The 27079-nt window shown below is 46.3% G+C and overlaps 1 pseudogene; it reads right to left on the bottom strand.

Annotated features, from left to right (window-relative positions):
* Positions 1-22295: 22295 nt before the first annotated feature.
* On the bottom strand, positions 22296-24470 carry LOC136405959 (syntenin-1 pseudogene; annotated as a pseudogene).
* Positions 24471-27079: the final 2609 nt, after the last annotated feature.

Raw genomic sequence — 27079 nt, 5'->3', positions numbered from 1 at the left:
TGAATTTTTAAAAAAATTCTTCTTAAATGAGAAGCAGGGAGGAAGAGAGACAGATTCCTGCATGTGCCCGACTGGGATCCACCTGGAATTCCCACTAGGGGACAATGCTCTGCCCGTCTGGGGCACTGCTCTGTTGCTCAGCAATGGAACTATTTTAGCACCTGAGGTGGAGGCCATGGAGCCATCTTCAGTGCCCGGGGCCAACTTGCTCCAACCAAGCCATGTGTGAGAGGGGAGAAGAGAGAGAGGGGGAGAAAGAAAGAGAGAGAGAAGAAGAGGGGGAAGGATAGAGAAGCAGATGGGCGCTTCTCCTGTGTGCCCTGACTGGGAATTGAACCTGGGACATCCACACACCAGGCCAACACTCTAGAGCCAACCAGCCAGGGCCAGAATGTGAGTTTTAACAAGAGAAATCATTCTAATTTCAGTAAGGTCACTGATGACCAAAGGGCATGGGTCCAAAAGAACAGGTTCATCAGGGAGGTGGTGCTGCTGGAACCTCTTCCAAATCCCCCCATACACAGCCCCACTCCACCAGAGCCCAGAGAGAAGCAATGCTGCTTTGTGCCTCTCCACACCAGTGGTTCTCAAACACTGGTCTCATGACCCATCTACCCTCTGAAAAACTACTGAAGACAGCACAGACCTTTAGAACATATAGGCTACATCAATCACTCTGTACCATACTGGAATTAAAATCAGAAAATTTGAAGGTGCTCACTGATTCACTTAAAGTAACCATAATAACGCCATCCTACGTCCATACAAGTAATTTTATGTTTTCTAAAACAAAACAGCAACAGGAATGGAATTGCTTTATAGTTTTGCAAGACCGTCATTGATAATCGGGCTTAACAGGAGATGACTAGACTCTCCCATTTGCTTCTGAATTCAGTCTCTAGCAATGTGTTGTTTTGGCTGAAGAGTACTGAAGAAAACCTCATCCAGACACAATATTAGAGAAGGGGAGACTATTTTCATAAGCTTCTAAGAAAACTGCACATATCTGTCCTTGATAGTACACCAAAGAGGGGCAAGCAGTCATTTCTTCAAGGTTCGTTGCCATGTGGAAACATCACATTAATGAAACTCCAGCGGTACAACTCACGAGATAGTGAAAGCAAAGAAAACCAACACATCGTAGTATTCCTATGAAAATAATGCTGACTTTATGGGTCCCCATGAGTCAAGGGCTTTAAGAAGCCCAGGGTTTCCCATGCCTCACGTTGAGAACGGCTGCCCCATGTCAAGGTGACCAATGTCCGCTTTTAAACACCAGGAAGGTGAAGAAGAGGCAGAAGGACAATGACATCCCCCTTCTGTTGTGCAAAATAAGAGCAAAGATCCTTCGGAGCCTGGGAGCCTGAGTTAGGTGCATGTTCTGCCCTTACCTGCTCGGGGTCTGCGCATTCTGCCAACAGCACATTCTCCAGCTCCTCGGGGCCCTCCCTTCCTCTCCTCTCCTTTCCTCTCCTCTTGGCTCTTTGCCCAGCCTTCACCAACTTCTGCCATGGCACTTGTGGGGATTAACTCAACTCAACACAGTCACAATAATATGGCCCCCCCAAAAAAAATTTGAATATCAACACCAGATCAATATTTTTTTCTTTCCATTATATTGTCCTGAAAAAAATTAATCAAGGCAGGCCCTGGCTAGTTGGCTGAGCAGTAGAACATCAGCCCAGCATGTGGAAGTCCCAGGTTTGATTCCTGACCAGGGCACACAGGAGAAGCGCCCATCTGCTTCTCCACCCCTCCCCCTCTCCTTCCTCTCTGTCTCTCTTCCCCTCCCGCAGCCAAAGCTCCGTTGGAACAAAGTTGGCCCAGGCGCTGAGGTTGGCTCCATGGCCTCTGCCTCAGGGGCTAGAATGGCTCCAGTTGCAGCAAGCAACGCCCCAGATGGGCAGAGCATCACCTCGTGGTGGGTATGCTGGGTGGATCTTGGTCGGGTGCATGCCGGGAGTCTGTCTCTCTGCCTTCCTGCTTCTCACTTCAGAGAAATACAAAAAAGAAGAAAGAAAGAAAGAAAGAAAGAAAGAAAGAAAGAAAGAAAGAAAGAAAGAAAGAAAGAAAGAAAGAAAGAAAGAAAGAGAGAAGGAAGGGAAGGAAGGAAAGGAAGGAAGGAAGGAAGGAAGGAAGGAAGGAAGGAAGGAAGGAAGGAAGGAAGGAAGGAAGGAAGGAAGGAAGGAAGGAAGGAAGGAAGGAAGAAAGGAAGGAATCAAGTCAGTTTCCAGGTCTTCAGAGGTGACAGAGCAGTTTAGATAAATTTTCTTGTCTTAATGGGAATAAAAAACAATTTCCTGCACATGACCCTGAATTGATAAGCAATGTGCTTATCAAACGTAATGTGCTAGGATGCTGACTTTGCCCTAGGAGTCCTGGGGGGTGGGGGGTGGGGGTTTGTGTTGAGGGTAGGGGGTGTTTGCACACACACACACTCACACGCATGCACACACACAGTCACACATGCATGCACACACACACTCACACGCATGCACACACACAGTCACACACGCATGCACACTCACACACCTGGGACCTGCTTCCCTGCCGAGAAGGGTCCCCTCTCCTACCGCTTCAGCCCTTCATCACAGGTGTTTAATCTGATGCTGAGAACACGTGACAAGACGCACCTACACCAACAGCCCACACTTTGTCCTGCCCTTTTGCGCTGGCATTCCATTGTCTCCATCTTAAATACCACAGGTGTGTCACATCAGGGCACTTCCTCCGCTGGAGGTGACGGCAACGAGAGTGCCCTGACCTCGGGCTTCCCGTTTGTTTCCATCCTTAACCGTCACCACCGTCCACACGGGGAGAAGTCCCTGCGGGTTCCTGCCATGCGCACCCTCACCAGGGTGGGTGGGGGTGTGGCCTGCCCAGCCAAGCCCACCAGGAGCAGGGGCAGCCAGTGAGAGGCTTGTTCTCAGCCAAGAGACACAGTGACCGGGCCAGGACCCCTCTCTTTCCATTCGGAGCCTTCTTATGGGAGAACCATACATGGGTTTTGGTCAACTGCCCAACATAAAGCATGAAAACCGACTGAGTGCCCAGTAATGAGTATCATGTTGTCTCATTGACCGGTCATCTCTAGTTCTCGAAATCTGTGCCTTTCCCCTAAAAATCACACACTATATTCTTCCACGGTGGCAGAACTCTCGTGACTGAGAGCCATGTTTCAGAAAGGGTGGCCCCTGGACAGGCAGCATCGGTACCCCCTCTGAAACCTGTTAGAAACACAAAATGTTGGATTTGGTACTAGGATCAGACACCCAAGGGCACCCCACCGAGGGCGGCGTCAAGAAAACTGTGTGAAACAAGATGATTTTGAGTCTAGGCGATTCTGATGAAACTGGTTTTAGATGGCAACTGACCTAAATTACTGAAACTATAGGAGTGGGGTGTCCAGTGGACGGGGTGGAGGATCACCTGGATCCAGGACCCCGGGTGACGGGGAACTCACCAGTCCTTCCTATTTCTGTTCATCCGTGTACCATGCAGACTCAATGGTAGAAATATACTAAGGATGGTCTTCTCAACAGTCTCCTATATGGACCAATCCCCTTTCCAATACGCGGCTCGCTGAAAGCTATCAGAAGTCCAGTAATGTCACCGCTGCGTAAAACGGTCCACCTTACAGATAATGCACGAGGTTTTATGAGGGAGCCCAACCGACTTGCCAGCCACCCCCCACCCAGGCTTGGGTCTGGTGCCCTCCGGGAGATCTCTTTCACTCTTGAGGGATCCTTTTGCAAACCCAAACACTTAGGGACTTGGAAAATGAAGGGAAAAAGCTGTGTGTCAGTGACCAAAATGAACGTCAGTCTCTCCTTGGAGGCAAGGCATAAAAGTCACAAGTAAACTTGGTGGTTTTCCCAAAGGATAATGTCTCACTTAGCCGCCCCCCCCCCCCCCGTTAGCCCCTTAGTGTGAACGCGTTACATCCTGGTTACCAATGACCAACGGCTAACAAACATGGGTTCAGGAGAAAGCAGGGAGGGGAAGAGGAGGAGGAGGAAGAGGAAGAACAGGTTTGATTCCCTGGCTGCTGGCAAGAACATGAAACACTGCCGGGGTCCAGCCCCGGGGGGGATCCAGGGGTCCCACAGGAGGAGACGGCGTCGGCGAAAATCGAGTGAGAGAGCTGAATTCTTTTCTTTCTCTTTATTCTCTAGTTAGCATTTACTGCCAGGCATCTCTGCCAATGGCTGGTCTAACTTTACTTTTTATGCACACACTCTAAGTTACAATCACATGGTATTTTGAATACATCATTGTTTTAATTTCACTATGGTTACATATTTCTAGATAACAGTTAATTCATATCTATAAGCTACAAATCAGGTGGTAAGTTATTCAAAGTACAGTTATACAATAACTTGAATAGTAATAACAATATTGGTACAAACTTCTAAAAGATTAGTACTAATTAATAACTCTATTTTACTGTTGTTGTGAGTCAAGGGCGCAGAAAGAGATAGCAGACAAAATCATCAAGGACTAGCAAAGGACCACCGCTTGCTCAGGCAAATAGCCTTGAGTTCATGTAGTGTCCTAATTATTTTTTCATAAGACTACAAAAGGCTTGCTATTTAAGAAACTAACATAGCATTAAGAGTAACTTTTACTTAAAGATACATAGAGTGCACCTGCAAGATAGCTAGTAGCAACATAATATCAGAAGGCATTAATTGCTATTGCTGCTATGAATCCCACCATATTCCTCTCCTTATTCTTGGAAAATACAAAAATCTCATGAGAATGTTTTACTGAGAAAAGCCCAGCAACTGCCTTCAGTGACAAAACAAGTCTTTTAACAAAACATTCTTTACTAGCCAGCTGTACTCCCATCCAAGGCCATGCAACAGGCCACTCCACTACACTTTACCTAAGATTCTAATGTCTAGTTAAACTTTATTCATTTACTATATTCATACACTAGTTAAGTTCTAACTTTATTCTTTCTAACATGATTAATAAGAAGAAATTCTCCTACAAACTTAACCCTTTATGAGGGATATCATGGCCAGCCTCTTATGTTTATGAGCCCAGTTCAAGGGGCTTATAGGCTTTTCTGTGGAACTTACGCCTTCTGTCTCATTTCCAAAGAAATTACTATAAATCTACAGGGAAAGCACGGTACTATTATCCCTGTGCCATAAATAATAGCACACACCCAGAAAAGGGGGCAATATAAGGCCAGATTAATTCAAAAGATTAAAGGGGGAAGTATCGTTGTGCCTTTCCTTTGCAGTGACTTTGTCAACCCGCAGCCATTGGTCTTCACTGCGGTGACTCTGTCAACCAGCAGCCGTTGGTCTTCTCTGCTGTGACTTTGTCAATCAGCAGTTTTTGATCTTCTTCTGCTGTGACCTTGTCAGCCAGCAGTTGTGGGTCTTCTCCTGCTGTGACCTTGTCAGCCAGCAGTCGTTGATCGGCTCCCGACAAAACACGGAACAGGCAGTGGTGAGTGCCTGGCCTTCTCGCCTTCCTGTCGGTTTGTTTGGTCTTCTTCTCAACCCCCTTTCTCCCCAAGAACAGTGGGAAGGTCTTGGAGTGAAAAAACATGAGAGTTTCTGATTCCCGAGAATGATTTTTTTTTTAAGTAGGGGCTTCCGCGGAGATGTTTGAAGAGTCCAAAGATAATTCATCAAGAAAAGAAGAAACATGTGGAAAGGAGGGAAGAAACATTCGCAGTCGTCATCTCATTAAATAAGGGTTTTGACTGTGGAAAAGACATCAAACTCACCGTAGAGGTCCACCCGGAAGAAAGAAAACCAACGGGTAGTGGTAACAGGAATCCACGGTTGGGGTCCGTGGGTCAACATGTGCGAAGTGACCTGTGTCCCCTGTGATGTGGAGGGTGGCCCCCGGGTGGAAATGTTCTGGCAGCCCCGGTCCTGGGCATGGGCTCTTTATATTTTCCCTTGGTTGGACATCTGGCTCCCACTTTAAGGCCCCTTCCACATCTCTGATGTATAGAGTAGAGTATTTTAATAATGAGGACAGTGGCTTTCTCTCTGTGTGATCAGAAGTCTGAAACTGCTCCCCCACACAGCTGCCTGTGAGGGCTTTTGTGGGTGATGAACAGGCAGCATAGGGCATCCATCCCATCAAAATGCTGAAACCGCAGAGACCCCGTTTCCCCTCACACGTCTCACTGATGTAAGCATTCATGGGGCGGGGCCCTCGCCTGCCGCAGCCATTAGCCTTGTGTTCTAAAGGTGAGTGTCTGCTTCCCTCTGTCCTGTCTTCTCCTGTTCATTGACATTCCTCTCTGAGGAAGAGTTTTCTTTTCTTCTCCATTTACTTACCCATTCAATCGTTTCCAGATCTCAGCATGGAGTCAGAAATGGTTTTTGTTGTTTTTCTTTGTGTGTGTGTGTGTGTTTGTGACAGAGACAGAGAGAGAAACAGATAGGGACAGACAGACAGGAAAGGAGAGAGATGAGAAGCATCAACTCTTTGTTGCAGCACCTAAGTTGGTCATTGATTGCTTTTTCATACATGCTTTGACTGTGGGCCTTCAGCAGACCGAGTGACCCCTTGCTCGAGCCAGCGACCTTGGGTCCAAGCTGGTAAGCTGTGTTCAAACCAGATGAGCCCATGCTCAAGCTGGCGACCTCAGGGTCTCGAACCTGGGTCCTCCGTATCCCAGTCCAAAGCTCTATCCACTGCACCATCACCTGGTCAGGCTGAAATTATAAATGGTTATTCTATACTTTCGGCTGTAAGCAAATACCCTCAATATCTATTTTCTTTCTGAAATCGTTTTGAGTATTATCATGGGGAATGGGTCCCTCTGACCTTTGGACAAGCACTTATCCGTTTTGTTTTGTTTTTTCACTTTCTTAGTTTTTGACTTCACAAGATGTCCCAGGTTCATCCTGTAATTTTTTTTAGGCAGACGTGGCTGTCTCATTGGGGGTTCAAGTTCTCAATTTCACATTTGAAGAGGAATATTGTCTCCATCTGAGGTCTTCCAGACGGTGACAAATAGAATGCTATCGAGGGTATAAAAATTGTCTTCTTGGTTATTTTCATTTGGAAGTTTCATTTCCAAATGAAAGCTCATACCCGTCTAGAGGGAGAATGGGAGGGAAAGGGTGATTACCAGTAGGTCACCTGAAGGTCATGTTCATGATAGAATTTCATTTCTGAAACGTAGTGATGTAGAAGTCACAAAGCCTCCGAGGAGGCACAGGAAGTGTATTTGGAAAAGAGCCCTGATCAAACCCTTTTTGCCCTGGTGAGGTGGCATGTGTAAATGCCCAGCCCTGGGTGTTGGAGTTAAGGGTAGGATGCTTACAAAATCAGAAGCCACTCACTGTCTCCACCGAGGAATGGTCCCAACATCTTTCCAAGGAGACCGCTCGGGAAACGCACCGATCTACAAAACCAGGCTGGTTTTCTCTCAAGAGCAAAAGGCGCAGGCTGCCCCTGCCTGGGGTTTGGAGGGAGACTATCGTGATGAGTTATGCAGTTTCCTTTTAAATATGCAGAAAACCATATCTGCTCATATATTTTTCAGAATGTTTCCTGCTCTTGCCTTAAAAGAAGGGAAGTTATTGTGTCACAGAGGGACAGAATGTATCTAAAATAACTTCTTTTCTTCTTTCTCAGAAGAATTAAGAAGATAATTAAATTCAACAACATAAAACTTATTTGTAGCAGTTTTATTCAAGTCTTCCAACTACAGCAATGTACTCTAGTTCACGGAGGGTTCTGAAGTCCAGTGGAAGCCTAGTTACTGTTAGTTTGCTATTTCTGTAGCAACAACAACAACAAACAAAAATAAAACACAATTTCATGGCTTGTCTCATTATGAACCTTAATATTCATAACGCAAATTGATGGAGGGGAAAAAAAGTTTCCCTATAATCTTAAATGTTAAGTGTTTTCATCTCTGGTGTATTTAAAATTGATCAGCTGTGCATTGCCAGAATGTTTATTCATATAGAACAACCAATGTCTCAGCTCTGCAAATCTGATGGAGAGGCCATGTGATGGCTATGTCTTCTTCAGACAGGAAGGTGAGAGTGGGGTTGGTCGGGAATGTAGAGGGTTGAGCAGATCGCTCCCTGACAGGCCAGACACGAGACTCACGGTGCTGGCCTGGAGGTCAAGGGGGCATTTTAAGAAGATACTAAAAATTTACCACCGGCTTTAACCTGATAGATGACCTAGCTGTGGAAAACCTCACCAGAGCCTCACTAAATCAGACCACACCTGCTCTCTTAAAATTCTTCCATCAAAGAAGTGTCAGGAATGACCATCTAAGATGGATAGCTACCACTTTGAGAAACTCCCTGTACCAGCTGACAGTCTAACAGCTGAGCTAGTTTCTTTGCTCAGCGAGCAGACACCCAACCCGACAGAGAAAAATGTCTCTATGTCAATCAACGTTTTCACGTGATGTATGTGACCTCTCAGCAGGTCATGAAATCAGGTCTGTGAGTCAAAGTGAATACTTTCTTTAAGACAAAATATAATGTAAAATATCAGGCCCTGGCTGGTTGGCTCAGTGGTAGAGCATTGGCCTGGCATGTGAAAGTCCTAGGTTCAATTCCCGGCCAGGGCACACAGGAGAAGCACCTATCTACTTCTCCACACTTCTCCCTCTCCTTTCTCTCCATCTCTCTCCTCCTCCCACAGCCAAGGCTTCACTGGAGCAAAGCTGCCCTGGGTCTGAGGACAGCTCCATGGCCTCCACCACAGGCGCTAGAATGGCTCCCTGATGGGCATGCTAGGTGTATCCCGGTTGGGCGCATGCGGGAGTCCATCTGTCTGCCTTCCTCCCTCCCCCCTACACCCACTTCTCATTTCAGAAAAATACAAAATAAATAAACAAAGTATCAACCAAAAAAGGGGGGGAGGTTTGGAGCTGTTAAGAGTTTGGATCCAGGCCCTGGACGGTTGGCTCAGTGGTAGAGCGTCGGCCTGGCGTGCAGAAGTCCTGGGTTCGATTCCCGGCCAGGGCACACAGGAGAAGCGCCTATCTGCTTCTCCACCTCTCCCCCTCTCCTTCCTCTCTGTCTCTCTCTTCCCTTCCCGCAGCCGAGGCTCCATTGGAGCAAAGATGGCCCGGGCGCTGGGGATGGCTCCTTGGCCTCTGCCCCAGGCGCTAGAGTGGCTCTGGTCGCAAAAGAGCGATGCCCCGGAGGGGCAGAGCATCGCCCCCTGGTGGGCGTGCCGGGTGGATCCCGGTCGGGCGCATGCGGGAGTCTGTCTGACTGTCTCTCCCCGTTTCCAGCTTCAGAAAAATACAAAAAAAAAAAAAAAAAAAAAAAGAGTTTGGATCCATTTGCTAACATTTCTCAGTCTAATATATGGCTCAGAAAAATTAGGGGATGTTTTATCACTTCAGATTCATTGTGAAATATCCCTCAATTTTTGTGAGCTGTCTGTTTCTCTTCTTTGAAGCAACGATGTTTCATGAATCAGTACCCAAACATCAAAGGGATACCTCCTGCTTTTGATACAACCAATCAGCTTCTTTGATGTTTATGGTATGAGAAGCATTCGTTTGCTTTTTAAAACGTTTCCCCCCTAGAAGACTTCCCCACGTCAGTTTATCAAAGGAAGAGGTCATGTCCCCCTGCCATGCTGAATAACTGGCCACACTCATCCTCTGTACCACCGCCATGAACAGCCACGTGACATCCTGGTGTGTGCCGTGCTTTCCACGTGACCATGCCTTTGCACACGTGGCTTCCTCTGCCTGCAATGTGTGCTCATACTCACGTCCTTTCTACCCAGCCTACTCCTGCTAGACTTTTCAGGCTCAGCTCCCTGTCAAACAGCTTAGGATGCGTTTCCCACCACACCCTTGTTCTGGGCTCGTTGGTCCCCTTCAGTATTTCAGGGGCATTTGATGACACCTTCTGAGCGGGTACTGATCACATAGCACGGAGAGTGTGTCTATTTCCTTGTTGATCTCCCCAACTGATGTGTGGAGACTTGTGGGCAGAGATCTCTTATATCTTAATCCTCAGAACCTACCAGAATGTGCTGCAACTGAGAATCTCTCTTTAGCTCAAGTTTATGTTGAAATAACATTGTTACATGAAGGGGATGCACTTGCAGAACTCTGAGGCTTAGAACGTTGAAGACATTGTCCTGTGGCTTCCCAGCTCCTGTGGGACCAAGGCTGTCCGTCTCTCTGCTGCCCCCACCTGTTCCATCCCAGGCGCCTTTCCCGCGTCTCTCCAGATTCCGCTCTTATAAGTCAGGTCAGGTCTAATATTCAGTTCCGTGAAGTTAGATTTGTCCGAATGGATATTCCATTCTCCCTCAATTCTCTGAGTTTTCTTCAATATGTTGTATATGCCACCGCCACTAACAATCAACGATATGCTCTCATGCGTTGTTTCTGCCATGTTTATGTGAGATCATCCTAGCCACGAAGGGCCTGTGACCTTCTGAGGAGGGACCATGCCTTTCTCCTTCTCAGCAGTGACCACTCACTCCTACCCCCACCTCTGCCCCAGGTAGCCAGTGTGATGCAAGTTCCTGGTCATTGTGTGCAAATGAAGGAGGGGAGATGTTTTGCTCAGAGATGAACGTCTGTATAAACCACTTTGTGTCACCTGTCATCCATTCTCGATGTTCCAGGCTTGGTCCCTGCTTTTGTCTCTAAAGAGACAGTGATGCCCTGAAAGTCTACAATTCAATGCTTTGCTTTTCCTGAGGTTGCCATCGCCCTAAACCCGTCCTCTACAATGGGGATGTGACAGCCTGTCGTCTGTGTCACACTGAGTTAACAGGAAGGAAGAGAGCTGCAGGAATAGTGTTCCAGCTTTTCCTCCAAGTCCCTTTTCTGCCTGTTTTGTGGGAAACCGTCCAGAGGAGGGTGGTGGGACTAATGACTACCTGTGCTCATAAAGATGTGTATACCCCAGGGCTGGGGCTCTTCTTGACCAATCACAGTATCCAGCTCTCCCTACCCCTTTTATAAAAGTTCTCTGTGGTGCCTGGTGCAAAAATAAAAGCTGACTTATGAGGAAGGTTGGTGTTTTTCTTAATGGCAGTCATTCAGGTCAACATTCCTAGTATGGGAAGGTTGATTAAGGTGTGGTTCTCCCAAGAATATCTCAGCAGCCTACTCTGGCTGCAGTGAGGTTATAATGCGGTTATATGACTAGTGCATCCAAAATAAATGGTGACTTTAGGTGAAGGCTGGCTCGGGACATGGTCAACTAGTAGTTCAACTTTGAGCCATTCACTAACTCTTTCTAAGTTTAAGCTTTGACTACTGAGCTTTTTCTCTACACAAAGTTGTTTTTTTTTTAAGGCAGCTGAAGAAATAGAAGTCACACAGGCTGGAGAGAAAGAAGTAAAACCTTCATTCTCGGCAGATGACATGGTCTCTTCTGTACAAAATACTCAGGAATTTACAAACTACTCTTAGAACTAACGAACACATTTAGAAAGTGGTAGAGTATAATGCCAATGTTCAGAAATCAATTGTATGTTTATAATAGCAACAACAACAAAAAACCCTGGATGACATAAAAGCTATTTCCAATAGCATCAAAACCACAATTTTCAAAAATCAATTGTATGCCACAACATCAAGGAAAAAATTGGATGACACAAAAGCTATGTACAATAGCATTAAAAACCTGACATGAGTAGAGATGAATATAACAAAGTACAGGGGGAAGCTGTACAAAATTATAAATTATAAAACGCTTCAGAGATTTATTAGAGAATGCCTAAGCACACGAAGACAGATACATTCTACATGAATAGAAAGGGCTCGACATCAAGAGGTCAGTTCTACCCAAACGGACATGAAGCAACCAGGCACACCCCTACCGAATCCCAGCAGGCTTATTTGTAGAAATTGACAAGCCCTTTCTACCATTGATCAGGAAATAAAAGGTCCTGGAAGACCAAAATAATTTTGAAGAAGACAAGGAAAGTTGGAGAACACTGGCTGGTTGATAGGCTTTCTGTGAAGCTGTCCTCTCGAAACCAGAGGGAGCTGGGACTCAGGATGGGCATATAGGTCATGGAATGGAACAGAACTCAGAAACAGATCCATATATTTATGGCCAACTTGATACCATAATGTACCAAAATGAAACCAAGGTCATCAACGTGGAAAAGACAGAGAAAGAGCCTGACCAGGAGGTGGCGCAGTGGATAGAGCGTCGGACTGGGATGCGAAGGACCCAGGTTCGAGACCCCGAGGTTGCCAGCTTGAGCGCGAGCTCCTCTGGTTTGAGCAAAAGCTCACCAGCTTGAGCCCAGGGTCTCTGGCTTGAGCAAGGGGTCACTCAGTTTGCTATAGCCCCCTCCCAGTCAAGGCACATATGAGAAATCAATCAATGAGCAACTTAGGTGTCACAACGAAGAGTTGATGCTTCTCATCTCTCTTCCTTCCTGTCTGTCCCTGTCTGTCCCTCTCTCTGACTCTCTCTGTCTCTGTCACAAAAAAGAAAAAAAGGAGAGAAAGCAATCCTGAGAATGGGCACAGCATTTTCGTGGAAGGAGGAGGGAAATCACATGGCCCGAGTACAAACGAGTCCACGGTTGGGTGTGAAGAGGGAGAGATGCTGAACAGGCAGATCTGTGGGTCTCTCTGATGCTTTTCCTCGCAGCAGGGCATGAGGTCTATCGCATAACCCTCGTGAACGTCATCTTCCCGTAGCTCCGATTTCACACGTGAGAGGCAACCTGAGCTTGTGGGTTCTTCGACGCGTTGCTGAATTTTTCCTTCTGGGGTCTTCTCTTCACAGTCCCTCTCGGGTGGTTTCTACGACCACACCTTCAATTTCTCAATCTTCCCGCGATGCCTGATCCTGCCACTCATCTCTTTTTGTGTGCTTTATTATTTTCCATATTGTAGCTTATATCTCTAGAAATTTTAAGTTTCTTTGTTTTTATTTTCTTATCACTTCCCTGCCTTACTCTTTAGCTTTTTAAATGCAAGGAACACAGTCATAAAAAGGATTTCAACGTCTCCTTCGGCGATTTCAAACATTCATGTCTTTTTTTTAGTTCGTTTCAGTTGGTGGATTATTTTTCTTACAATGGGAATGTAATTTTTCTGCATCTTTTCATGCTTTAATAGCCTTTGATAGGATGCCAGGCTTGTGAATGTGAGTGGGTTGCAAGCTGAATATATGTTCATAGTCTTAGGAATATATTGGAGTTTCCTTCCCTCTCCCCACGCCATAATGCAATTAAGTTTCTTGGAAGCAAGTCTGATCTTTCCAGGTCTTGTTTTGAAAACGGATTGGGTGTGAGGAGTGCAGGGCTAATCGCTTCCCAAGCCTGGGGAGCACCTTTCCAAATATTGGTACCCAGTTCCCGATAAATGACGAAACTCTCCAGTCTGGATGGTGGGGCCATCTCTGGTCCAGGCCCTGTGTGAGCGCTGAGCCTGGTCACTGCTGGCTGCCAGCTGTTTGTGTTGTTTCTAGTCCCAGCCTTTGGTAGCATCCTCAGGCGCACGTGCTCATCAGCTCATAGGTGAGTATTTGAAGGGAGCCTTCCGTAGGACCTCTGATATCCGTCTTTGTGAGGCCCTGTTGTTTCTGGTCATTGGGCCATATACACTGTAAGCACCTCAGTCTCACCAGGGTCCTAGATCCTGCTGCTCATCTCGGGAAGTTGGCTGGTCAGTGCCTCCTACCCACTTCCCACACTGTGGCGGGTAGCACCCTCAGGGTGAGGATCCGCAGAAGCAAGAGGACTCTTCCATTGGCTTCCCGCTTCTCGGGTTTCACTTTTCTCCATGGCCTGATGTCCTCGTTCCTTAAAGCCATTGCCTCATGGATTTTTTTCAGTTTCCCCATTTCGCAGGCAGGATGGTAAATTCAGTCTTTCTTAAATCATTGTGGCCCGTGAGCCCACAGCTCCTTGGTCAAAGTCCAGAATACCCCATACAGCCTTTATAAAACTGAAATGCAATTTACAGTTCAGTGGTTTTCAGTACAGTCGCTAGTATGTATGTTGAGTATATCCATTCTGATCATTTAATGCCACAACATTTTTCACCACCGGAAATGAGAAATCCCTTACCTCTTAGGAGCCCCTGCTTCCCACTGTCGCCACGGGGCCGCACCACTGCGGACCTATTTTGTGTCCCTATGGGTTTGCCTGTTATGGATGCTGCGTGCTGGGAATTCTCTCGCTCTGGGTCTCCATGCCCAGCAGAAAGCGAAGGCTAATGCAAGAGTTGTCAACCGCCTGACTGTGTGTTGTTGGAGGTGTTTCCCCTACACACACACACACACCTACACACACACACACACACACACACACACATACTTGTGCACGGAGACACTCAGCAGAGCCTGGAAGACTTACTGTTCCAGGACATTTAAGGACATCTTCATGTGATCATGAGATGACCAATAAGCTCACCGAACAGAGACCCCAGCAGCTGTGTGTGGACAGGCCAACAGACCTGACAGAAAAGTCACTGAGCCAGCGAACAGCAAAACAAACAGGAACAACAACAGACCCTGGGGCCTGGGACGGGGGGGGGGGGGGGCGGGGGGGGAGGGGGACCCTGACTCCCAGAGTTGCCATGGTCTGTTATCTAACAGATTCCATTTTCGACACTGTCCCCCACCCCCGACTGCAAGGGAGGCGGTCGGTGAGGTGGTGTGAGGGTGCGGAGTAGAAGACGGTTCCTTTTAAAACCGCTGTCCGCAGCCCTGGCTGGTTGGCTCAGTGGTAGAGCGTTGGCCTGGCATGCAGAAGTCCCGGGTTCGATTCCCGGCCAGGGCACACAGGAGAAGCGCCCATCTGCTTCTCCACCCCTCCCCCTCTCTTTCCTCTCTGTCTCTCTCTTCCCCTCCTGCAGCTAAGGCTCCACTGGAGCAAAGATGGCCTGGGCGCTGGGGATGGCTCTGTGGCCTCTGCCTCAGGCACTAGAGTGGCTCTGGTCACAACATAGCGACGCCCAGGATGGGCAGAGCATCGCCCCCTGGTGGGCAGAGCGTCGCCCCTGGTGGGCGTGCCAGGTGGATCCCGGTCGGGCGCATGCGGAAGTCTGTCTGACTGTCTCTCCCCATTTCCAGCTTCAGAAAAATGCAAAAATAAATAAATAAATAAATAAATAAAATAAAATCGCTGTCCGTGCAATGTCCTCCGCCCTCGTGTGGACACCTCTGGGAACACCTTAGCGCAGTTGCCCAGAGAATGTTCAGTAGAGCGGATCCTTTATGAAGGCGGCGTTCAGTCTTTCGTTCAGGTGTGCTTTATGTCATTGAGAGTTTCTGTTACAGAGTTTATGTGAAATGCATGAAAAGTAGGAACTCCCAGGTCCATACAACTCAACGAGACCAGAGGACTTGCCTTTGTGATATGGACAACTGTGACAGTGCTGCCTCCTTGCCCTTCTGTACGTGTGAAATCATTTTCTAGCACAGGGGAGACCTGAAGATGGCAGCGGAATAGGCAGACGCACAGACTCCCAGTTCACACCACCGAACTGGATTATAAACTAATTTATGAACAATCAGCGTGAAAAACCAAATCTGGACTACAAGAACAGCTTTCGAAAATCAAGGAGCAAAGAAGAAGCCACAACAAATCTGGTAGAGAGTGCCTGAATCTCCCCTGCTTACAGGAACGGGGGGTGGGGGGGGGGGGTAAGGCTGGGCTCTCAATTCCAAGGAGGAGAGCAGTAAGTACTGCTCACAGCCACTTACCTGGCGACCAGGGAACGAGGTGTGTTGAAAGGGCCCGCTTGTCTTCCAAAAAGAGGTGAAAGAGAGAGACGGATGGTGAGGGGGAGAGGAATATAGGTGATGACATAAAACGGTGACTCATTCAGTGCTGGAGGCGGCCATAACTGGGGGAGGGGCTGATCCTTCCACAAAGCAAAATACAAAAGTACTTCCAGGTCACAGAGATACAGACATCTCTCCAGCTCCAATCAGCACAACAAGACACAGCTGAAAACAAGAAGTGGGGAGGAGGGGCAGTAACTCAGGTCTCCTTGGAGATCTGAGATACACCTCCCCCTACTGAAGCTGAGAAAGCAACCCGCCCCCAGAGAGATTAACTGGCAGAAGAGGATTTCAGAGCCTCAGGTCACACCCACCGCATTTCTGGATACAGTTTCAAATAAGCCCCCTGCTGAGATCAGCAAACAAGACAATCACCTGTTAAGAAAACAAACAAATCAAGACTTCAAAGGGGCCCAAATCCTAAAGTGGATTACAAATAATAGCTGATGCCAACCCAAGAAGACTTAGAAACAACACAAGTAAAAACTAGAGGCAGACAACACCAAGCCTAGACTCAACCAGCTCTACAAAGAAAACACCCTGGGTAGGCACAATGAGAAGACAAAGAAGTGCAATCCAAATGAAACCACAAGAGAGACCTTCAGGAGATGAACTGAGTGATATGGAAATAATCAAACTTCTGGATGCAGAGTTTAAAATAATGATTGTAAGGATGCTTAGGGATCTTAGAACAACAATGGATGGTCATCATGAACACCTAAATAAAGAAATAGCAAGTATAAAAAAGGATATTGAAATATTAAAAAAGAATCAGTCGGAGATGACAAATACAATATCAGAAATGAAGACCACAATGGAAGGAATTAAAAACAGGATGGATACAGCTGAGAACCTACAACCAAGACTACTTTATCCAGCAAGGCTATCATTTAAAATTGAAGGAGAAATAAAAAGTTTCCCAGACAAAAAAAAACTCAAGGAATTCATTACAACCAAACCAATGCTGCAGGAAATGTTAAGGGACATGGTGTAAACAGATCGAAGTGGGAAAAGAATATAGCAAAAGAGGAATACAGCTTTAAGAGATTCCATTTTCAACAGGACACTGTGAGTACACCAGGAAAGTACCGCAGAGCCTCATGCTTGGCAGAAGTGAGGGTTGCAGGCCCCTCAGGTCCCGAGGGATGAGTCCTGCAAAGATATCAGAGCCTTCGGACCCTCTCTGGGCATGGCATCCATAGATTTTCCTGTGAAGTTTTTGGTTATAGCCTGTTCCTTGCCTGCTGTAATCCACCTAGCACCTACAATCCAGCCTCTGTCCACTGTTAGGTAAGCAATAGCCTCTAAGGGTTGTTGACAAATGCCCCAGGGAAAAGGTTTTGGGGACAGGCCAGGTTTTTAAATAAAAGAAGAGGGATAAAAAGCCACCCAAGAGATGTCCTCAGAAAGTTGTCCTGTTCCTTAAATAATGACAATCCCCTGGAGGTTAGGCTGAGAGGGGCTTCACCACTGCTCTGCCCACTCCAAGACCCACTCATTGTCACCACAATGAGAGCTGTTGGTCTTCAAGGCCCCCAGGGAGCTGCAGAGAGGGGCACCTGAACAGAGAGAGCGAGAATGCCCCAAAGCTCGCTGTGGTTGCTAGGATTCAACTGGCTTTCTTGCATGAAGAGCCTGGGATCTCTGTAAGTCCCCAGTTCAGGTCAAGAGGGCTGGAGATGTCGGTGCAGACACGGCTACCAGTTCTGTCGGTCGCTCGGGGAAGACAGGAGGCAGAATGTCTGCAGGAAGGGATCTATCCTGCCATCTGTCACCTCATTTCTTTCCCCTCAGCTGGAACACGGTCCCCGGGCAACGGGCAACCCCTCGAACCGACAACTAAAAACTCTCAGCACCAATCAGGGTGACTTGGACAAAGCACAAGCTGGAGAAATAGTTTTACTTGCTGGATAAACAGATGGATGAACTGCAGGGCAGAATCTCTGTCATGACCCCGATAAAATGGGACCTCAGCACTTTTGGTCTGTGGGGGCTGTTTTTTCATGATCATCGTTTTCTTTTCCTTTCCTGACGGTAGGATTCCACTCGCACACCTTCACATCCTCATCCCGGAGTCTTCATTTCATCCTGGCCTGTGACATGGAAGGACCCCCTCTCACCGCCACCGACTTGCAACAGTTTCCTGAGCAATTATCCAACGTGCTCGCTGGGCAGTCTTGAACTGTGTTTATACAATGAAAGAAAGCACCTCTTTAGAAAGACTCCACGTGACAGAGTCTAGTGTTTGTCCCTCCCAGGACCAGCCAGGAGCTTCCTGGTTCCCAGCAACGCGTCTCCGAAAGTCAGGGTTCCAGATAAAGGTGCATGGTCACACAGGGATTTGTGCCTCTGCCGAGAGTATGCAGCATGTTTAGTAAGGGATGCCGTGCACCTGGATATCTTTCCCTGAAAAATACTAGGAATGAGAAGGGGTTGCTGCTCCTGATGGGATGGTGGCTCTTGCTGGGGGGATGGTGGCTCTCGCTGAGGCATCAGGTGCCCTAGTCCTGTAGTGACATCTCCCTCATCGTCCCCCTCAAAGCTTCCCCAAAGTCAAAGACCATTGTCTGGACACAATGCATGTCCTTATCTCTCTTTCAATCTTCATTTCAATGATGTCCTTGCCCATGTCTTCCTGGCCTTTCTCATTTCCCCAGAGTTAAAAAATAATAATAATAAAATAAAAAGACTCCTATTCTTTTGTTAACCAGAAGCACAGGTGGGGAGGGTAACACAGGATTTTGAGGTTGAACTCACACCATTCGTACGGAGCCTCATTCTCCAGGGGAAGTAAAACCCATCCACATGTGAACACACTGATGTATCCCAAGTTGGCTTCAGTTTGTTTTATGTGACCTTCTGTCACCCCTAGAGGGAAGTCAGTACCCAATTCAGGTCACCTGACGGACCTTGAATGCCTAAAAAATAAATAAATTTAAAAATACAGGCCACTTCCTCCAGCCCTCCTGTCCACTAAAGCACAATAACATTTTCCCAGGACAAACGGCCCATGAATCTTTGAGCCAGAGTGTCTATTTATGCATCCGTTCCGGCTGTCAGTTGGAGTGGCTTCATTCCAAACCTCCTTCCCTACTTCTGGGAATGCAGGTGAGGGTGACAATGAGCTTGCATCTAATGCCAGCAAGGCAGAGGGACATCAGTAAGAGCCTGGGGTCTTTTGAATTCATTTGCATATGCTTATGCATATATATATATATATATATATATATATATATATATGATTAGTTATTCCAAGACAGGGTCCATAGCTTTCATCAAGTGCTCCAAAGGGGCCTGGTATTCAAAAGAGGTTAAGAACCAGCACTTTAAATAATTTAAAATGACCAACAATTTACTGAGCTTCTTACGCCTGCTTCCCAGAATGGGAAGCACTCACCACACTTGTTCACGCCTCCCAGGGCATCTAAACAGCCAGCTGCTTGGAGAAGAAGTTCTCTCACTTCCTCTTTTCCTCTGAATGGTCTGCAGTAAGTTCTTCTCCACAGCGGCTCCCAAACGGGTCCTCCTCTCTCTACTAAATAAGTCCCGATAACCAGGAGAATGGAAATGTAGTAGCCAGAACCTCCGAGCCTGTCTGCATTGATTACCCCACCCAGGTGGCACAGCCCTCCGCCCTCAAGAAGGTTACAATCTAACCAACAACAGAACTTTAAGAAGGTTACAATCTAACCAACAAGAGAAGACTGAAGACTAACAACTCCTTGGATACCTTATTCTCAAGTTGTTTCTTGCGTGGAAGTGACCACAGGCATTGGACAAAGTGCAGGATGGAGAAATATCTTTACTGGCTGGATAAACACAAAGATACATTTCAAAGACTCCTCAGAGAGAGAACTCTGCAGAGGGAGAAATAGCAGGCAGGACTCAGGATACGGCTGTGGAGGAAGGGAGGTACCCGTCAGGCCCGAAAGAGTGGATGGCAACTATGTCTCTAAATATTTCAGACCCATATTTGCTTTATAGAGTTGTTATGTTGTTGTTTTTTCCCAGTGCAGCAAAATGAAGTTCGTGACTTGACTACTTTCTCTGCAGGGGCACAAATGGCAACAAGATGGTGAAAAACCGAGATCTCAAGGGATCGGGACCATGGCTCTGACGGGACCCTCTGCTTTTGGATGCTAGTAACAACCCTCCCACATGCTCCGTTTCAAGACTGGGAAGGCGGGATGGAGTTATCCAGGAGGGCCCCACGCGCCCCAACCTCCCTCAACTCTGACAAGTTCGCTCCATGATCAGTACCAGTCACGAGGACAGAAAGCGTGGACAGTCACCCAACAGGCAAGAGCACAGAGGCACCTCATCCATTCTGACACCAGACATCATCCACCCAGTCTGCCTGAAACTTCACAATTTATCATTGCACTGCGGCCCTGGAGGGCTCCACACCCTCGCTGTGAAGGAAGGTAGCGTCAAGCCTTATCTGCCATTCACAACTTAGTAAGAATGAGTTCAGTTGGCCCCGGCAGGTGGAATACAGAGCTGGAAACTGGGAAGGCCAAAGGGACAGGGGGACCTAAGTGGGAACGGTGGTCGAGGGGAAAGGCATCAGGCACAGAGAGGGAAGAAGGGGTGGTTGAAAGGAGCCGCAATGAGAAGACCGGTGAGTGTCGAAGATGGACTAGCCAATCCCGTGAAGTCTCAGAAGGGGCAGGAGCTGTAATTACAGACAAGGGCCAAGAGAGACAGAGACGTTAAGACAAATTCTTAGCTTTAAGACTCCCTCCTCCACCCTTTCCCCTCCACCCCCCAAAAATCTGGGACACCAGTTTAAATAGGAAGTGGCATTTCTGGCTCCACTTTTCTCAGCCTTTAAGATATTTTTATTGCTGAACCCCCACAACAGCCCACATGTGAAGGGGGCAAGGGCCATAGCCAGTGAGCACTTCACAGAACACAGGAATGGGTCAAACAAACGTGCAGATTTTCCACGCTCTGCCCCCATCTCCCCACACCAGCTTCTGTCTAATGCGATCTAGTCAGCTCATGTATTTTCCAGGGTTACTGAAAAATGATTGACGCATGTATGTCACTGTGTAAGGTTAGGGCGTACAGCATGAGCATGATGGTTTGCCTACATGGTGAAATGACATCCACCAGAAGTCCAGCTCACATCCGTCCTCCTGTATACATACAGTCAAAAGAAAAGAAAATCAATGTCTTTTTGTAATGAGAACTCTTTTTTTTTATTATTATTTTTTATTTTTTTTTATTTTTTTCCATTTTTCTGAAGCTGGAAACGGGGAGAGACAGTCAGACAGACTCCCGCATGTGCCCGACCGGGATCCACCCGGCACGCCCACCATGGGGCGACACTCTGCCCACCAGGGGGCGATGCTCTGCCCATCCTGGGCGTCGCCATATTGCGACCAGAGCCACTCTAGCGCCTGGGGCAGAGGCCACAGAGCCATCCCCAGCGCCCGGGCCATCTTTGCTCCAATGGAGCCTTGGCTGCAGGAGGGGAAGAGAGAGACAGAGAGGAAAGTGCGGCGGAGGGGTGGAGAAGCAAATGGGCGCTTCTCCTGTGTGCCCTGGCCGGGAATCGAACCCGGGTATGAGAACTCTTAAGACTCGCTCTCTTCACAGCTTTCCAAATCCATCTCGCAGCAGGGCAGCTCGAGTCGCCGTGGTGTACATTACATCTGCAGTTCTAGTTCTGTTACAACCCAAAGTCTGTACCTGTGCTCACTTCCCCCAGTTCTGCCGCTGCATATGCCCGGTGCCCTGGTAACCATGTCTGATCTTCCTTTACGAATTGGGTTTTCATGGAGAGGGTTTTTTGTTTGTTTGTTTTTAGATTCCACATATAAGTGACATTGTCTAGCATTTGTCTTTCGCTGTCTGACTTATTTCATTTAACAGAGTGCCTTCATAATCTATCTATGTTGTGACAAGTGGATGATTTCTTTATTTTTTTATGGCTGAATAATATTATAGGGAATAGTAGATGATAGATAGATAGATAGATAGATAGATAGATAGATAGATAGATATAGATAGATTATATAGATATAGATATCATTTTATTGGTTTACTCATCAATAGACACTGAGCTTGTCCCCACTTCTCGGCTACTGAGAGTCATGCTGCCATGAGTATGGGAATGCAGGTATCTTCCGAGACCCTGACTTTGTGTCCTTTGGATAAACACCCAGAAGTGGCATTGCTGGATCCTATGGTAGTTCAACTTTTAATTCTTCAAGGAACTGCCCTGCCATTTCCCACAGCGGCTGCACAACTGACGTTCCCACCAGCGTCGCACAAGGGCTCCCCTTCCTCCACACCCTTGCCAGCATTTGTTATCTCTTATCTTTTTGGTAACAGACATTTTAACGGGCATGGGGTGACATCTCATTGTGATCTTAATTTGCATTTCTCTGATGATTAGTGATATGGAGCATTTGTGTGTGTACCTATTGGCCTTGTGTATGTCTTCTTTGCAGAAAATAAATGTCTATTCATGCCCTTTGCTGATTCTTTTTAATTGGGTTATTTGGAGAGATTTTTGTGTTTTTTGTGTCTTTTTTTTTTAACTTTATTTATACATGTTTAATTGGAATAGGCATACACCAAAAATAACAAATCAGGATCAAGTGTCAATGCCATTTTGTTTGCAGGGAAGAGTTAGGAAATAGAACAAATTAGGAGGACAACATTGTAAGACCACTCCAAAGTAGCTAGGTTACATAATGCTTGGAGTAAAATGTCAAAATTAGGTATTATCCCACTTAATCTACAAATGAAACAGAAAGTCAAAAGTTTATTCTATTTAGTATAAGAATTTTTACATTAAATATATAGTGATTCATTTGTCAGAAAATGACACTAGTAACTTTGAGAAGAAGTTCCCATTATACAATGACTAGAAAATCTCAAATGCAACTAAGCAGCTATGCTATCGCTCAGTGTGTACCATAATGTTCTGGGCAAGTGTACATTTCAGTTTCATACAGAACTGCAGATTGGGTTTTAGAAAGGCAGCAATAGTTATATTTTGGCTTTTATTCTAGATGCTTAACATAGGTAAGGCTACAGCTCAAGCATATTAAGTGAATGAAGGTAGTTAAAATTTAATGATAATTAATACAATCTCTTGCAACCAACATACACTGTATAATGCTTACGTGGAATGAAACCAGTGTTATTTAATTGGTGTTTTACAGACACACAATACATACACACACACAAGAAATCTATCAAAAGCAATCATTTTAACTGTACTATGGTAACAGAGTAAAATGCAAATATATCTTAGAATTAAAGTAATATGAACAGCACTACTTGATTTCTAGGATAAAGGTGACTGGTTCTAACACAAAGCTAAGCCTGCATCAGTCATCCTAATCATAATGGCTTGTAAAAGCATCAGGTTTCCAGTACAGAAAATAATCTATGAAAGTCAGTAAATCTTTTTGAAGTTTCACATCTGTAAAACCAGGATAAGGCTATAACTCTTTTGAAGTCTGACCAAGGTATCAGATCAAACAGTTAATATTCCCAGCTATACAATAAGACAGAAGACCTCATGCAGCATATGCTCTCTGGCTCCTAGAAAGCTTCGTGTGCATAATGTAAAGTTAAGTTGCCAAAGGAGTAAACTGGAGAAGTTCAGCCAGGTTTCCACTGTCATGACCTTTAAACTTCAGGGATGGTGTGGTCCATCAGGCTCTTCATAATGCTTGGTGCCATCCGTTTAATAATATGTTCAAAGATAAAAGCAGGCATGATTGTAATAGTAACTACAGTCCCAGATGTTGATAATATGTCAGCAATTTGAGAGTCCTTCAATCCAATGACGTTCTGTCCATTAATTTCACAGATGTTATGTTCTGTGAGAAGACCGTTTCTGGCTGCAGAATTGTCTTTTTACTATGGATGTTATTTTTCCATTTTTAAAGATAAAACCAACATGTCCAGTACTATCCTTATGCATAGTAATGGTGCGTTCAAAGGGCCTGTCACAAATCGTCATAGTGATCTTCTCTCCAAACGCCTGTCTGAGGACCTTGTGAGCTTTATCCGAGCTCCAGCCTGCACAGTTTTCCCCGTTGATCTGGAGGACTTGGTCCCCGAATCTCAGACCAACCAATGAGGCTGGAGAATTTGCCTGGACTAGCTGAACAAATATACCATTATCTACTGATTTAAGCCTGAGCCCAATTTTCCCATCTTGATCCTTACACAAAATGACTTCACAGATTCCTTGCTTAATTTCTGCTCTACGTATCCCAACATCATTACCAGTTACAGGAGCCACCATGTAGTTCATACTGGAAGGTCTTGCTACCAACTGCCCCGGAGTTGGTGCTTCAGAGACCATGGCCATATTTGCATGTATTTCTTCTGCATTTAAAATCAGGCCCATGTACTGAGAAAGTTCCGGATACAATTTAGGATAGAGATTTCCATCTTGAGAGATAGGAGCAGACGCTTCTGACAAAATTGCTGGGTTGGCAGGGTTAGCAGAAAAGGCACTTTGAGCCTGAATTACTTTGTCTACCTTCAGATCCTCAAGAGATGGGTACAGAGACATTTTTGCAGAATTTTTATACAAGGGAAGCCCCATAAGACAACAAGATTTTTTCATCAGAAAGTTTTCAAGCCAGAAGGGAATGGCATAATACATTCAAAATGCTAGGCCGCAGGTAACCGCTGCCACGGCCGCTGCCTCCGGTCACTAGCACGGACTTCCGAGACCCTAGCCCTGTGTCTTTTTTTTTTTTTTACAATTGAGTTGTATGAGTTCTTCTATGTAGAGTTTAAAGCAAACAATAACCCATGCTTTTGTGATGTCTCTCAGGTAAATTGAAAGCCTGTTTCTCTCTCTCTCTCTCTCTCTCTCTCTCTCTCTCTCTCTCTCTCGACATGCCCAGAGCCCTGCACAATTGAGAGACAGGCTGATGAGTCAGCAGAGAAGTCTCGGTGTCTGTTCCTTCCCAGGTGCACTCCCAAGCCTGAGAAGCAACTTCTATTGTCACCAGCCTTCCTTGGCCTTCCGGGGTTCTGAGTTTTTACTCCTCCTAACTGCAATGGAGAAAGAAAGAAAGGAAAGAAGAAAGAAAGAAAGAAAGAAAGAAAGAAAGAAAGAAAGAAAGAAAGAAAGAAAGAAAGAAAGAAAGAAAGAAAGAAAGAAAGAAAGAAAGAAAGAAAGAAAGAAAGAAAGAAAGAAAGAAGACAGAGGGAGGGAGGGAGGGAGGGAGGGAGGGAGGGAGGAAGGAAGGAAGGAAGGAAGGAAGGAAGGAAGGAAGGAAGGAAGGAAGGAAGGAAGGAAGGAAGGAAGGAAGGAAGGAAGGAAGGAAGGATCATTTCTCTTAAAGAGCCAGGGCTTCTCTTATCTGATTAGTGTAACAATTGGTTTCTCAGCTCCAGACGCTTTCCTGGGAGTGTTGTAACCTGTAGAAAATGTTTTAAGAAACTCTGAGATATTAATAATTTAAAGAGGAAATTAATGACATTTCATGTCTCTGCTCCTGGGTTGGGGTCAAGGAATCAGTTAACCAGGAGGAGACGTTATGGGTTAAGAGAGACTGGGTGGAATGCTCTGAGTTCCATAATCTGCAAAAGTCATGACGTTTGGGAACCTCCAACTCTGTCCCAGCATTAAATGGGGAACCTCTAGCAAAATGTTGTGCAAGGGAGCAAATTGCAATGAGCTGGGTAAGAATGATTTCAAATTAATACAGGAATTAATTTTTATGACTATAGATTTTCCAGTAGTAATTGAGAACAAATGCTTTCCCAAGCAGAGATAAATGGCTTATTTGCAACATGGTTTTGTTTTTCAGAGAATCGTTTTGTGTTTTGTTTTGTTTTTTTCCTCACAAAACCTTGAAGCAATTTTTTGGCGCAACCTTTTAGACAAATTATCACACAATGTAACTAGTCGACTCTGATTGACTAGAGTTTTATTATGCTAAGAATTAAATTTATTTTAAAGGATAAATTATGAACACAGGATAATATACCTCACAAAATAATTTTTTAAAGAAGTTGCTCTCATTTTTTTAATGTAACTCATACTAAATTTGGCTTTGAAAGGATTGCAAGTCGATATTCTGAGGCTTTGAAATAAGTAGGCTACCTGGAACCTACCCAGATCTGTTAAATGATAGGCTAGATGAGCCCTTAAAATCACCCATTCATAATGCAATCATAATGCAAATTCTTCTTCCCCTTCCTACAGGAGCCCATTTTACAGGTGTAAAACCTTAAGGACAGCAATGTGATCGAGATCACACAATTTGTCAAGTAGAACTTAGCCGCTGAGAGGACAAAACCTCATCTCACAGCATCTTAAACACGGGAGGGCACGTTTTGGGGTCCCGGCTGGGTGGGGGGCGGGGTATGGAAGTCCCATGTGCCTTTGGTTTGGGGTGCTGCGGCCCTCACTCCCAGGGCTTCCCGGGAGCCCCTGCAGGGGCACAGCACTTCTTCCACCAGCCAGAGCACAACGTGGGAAGAACAAAGAACCAAGGGTGAGCTCACACTTGGTCCCGCCTGAGGGAGCCTTTGCCAAGTTCCAACCAAGGACACCTCACGAGTCACAACAGTCACAGTCTAGCTTGGGCTGAGAAATATCATCTTTTAGCTGAATGCATTTGGTAACCTAAAGCCACACACCATACACACATATCCACACACATCCTACACACATATCCACACACCCATACACACATATCCACACCATACACACATATCTACACACACAATCTATACAGAATGTACACACTACTCACACGTGCACACACTAGCTTTGGGGAGGGTTTGAGGAAATGGCCAGTGGTAGTTTGAGCATGAATCAGCACAATCTTTAAAAAAAAATCTTGGCCCTGGCCGGTTGGCTCAGTGGTAGAACGTCGGCCTGGCGTGCAGAAGTCCCAGGTTCGATTCCCGGCCAGGGCACACAGGAGAGGCGCCCATCTGCTTCTCCACCCCTCCCCCTCTCCTTCCTCTCTGTCTCTCTCTTCCCCTCCCGCAGCCAAGGCTCCATTGGAGCAAAGATGGCCCGGGAGCTGGGGATGGCTCCTTGGCCTCTGCCCCAGGTGCTAGAGTGGCTCTGGTCGCAACATAGCGACGCCCCAGAGGGGCAGAGCATCGCCCCCTGGTGGGCAGAGCGTCGCCCCCTGGTGGGCGTGCCGGGTGGATCCCCGTCGGGCGCATGTGGGAGTCTGTCTGACTGTCTCTCCCGTTTCTAACTTCAGAGAAATACAAAAAAAAAAAAAATCTTGCAGCCTGACCTGTGGTGGAGCAGTGGATAAAGCGTCGACCTGGAACACTGAGGTCGCTGGTTCGAAACCCTGGGCTTG

Source organism: Saccopteryx leptura, chromosome 5, assembly GCF_036850995.1.
Source record: "Saccopteryx leptura isolate mSacLep1 chromosome 5, mSacLep1_pri_phased_curated, whole genome shotgun sequence".
Classification (NCBI taxonomy): Eukaryota; Metazoa; Chordata; class Mammalia; order Chiroptera; family Emballonuridae; genus Saccopteryx; species Saccopteryx leptura.
This window is presented reverse-complemented; position numbering and strand designations above follow the sequence as displayed.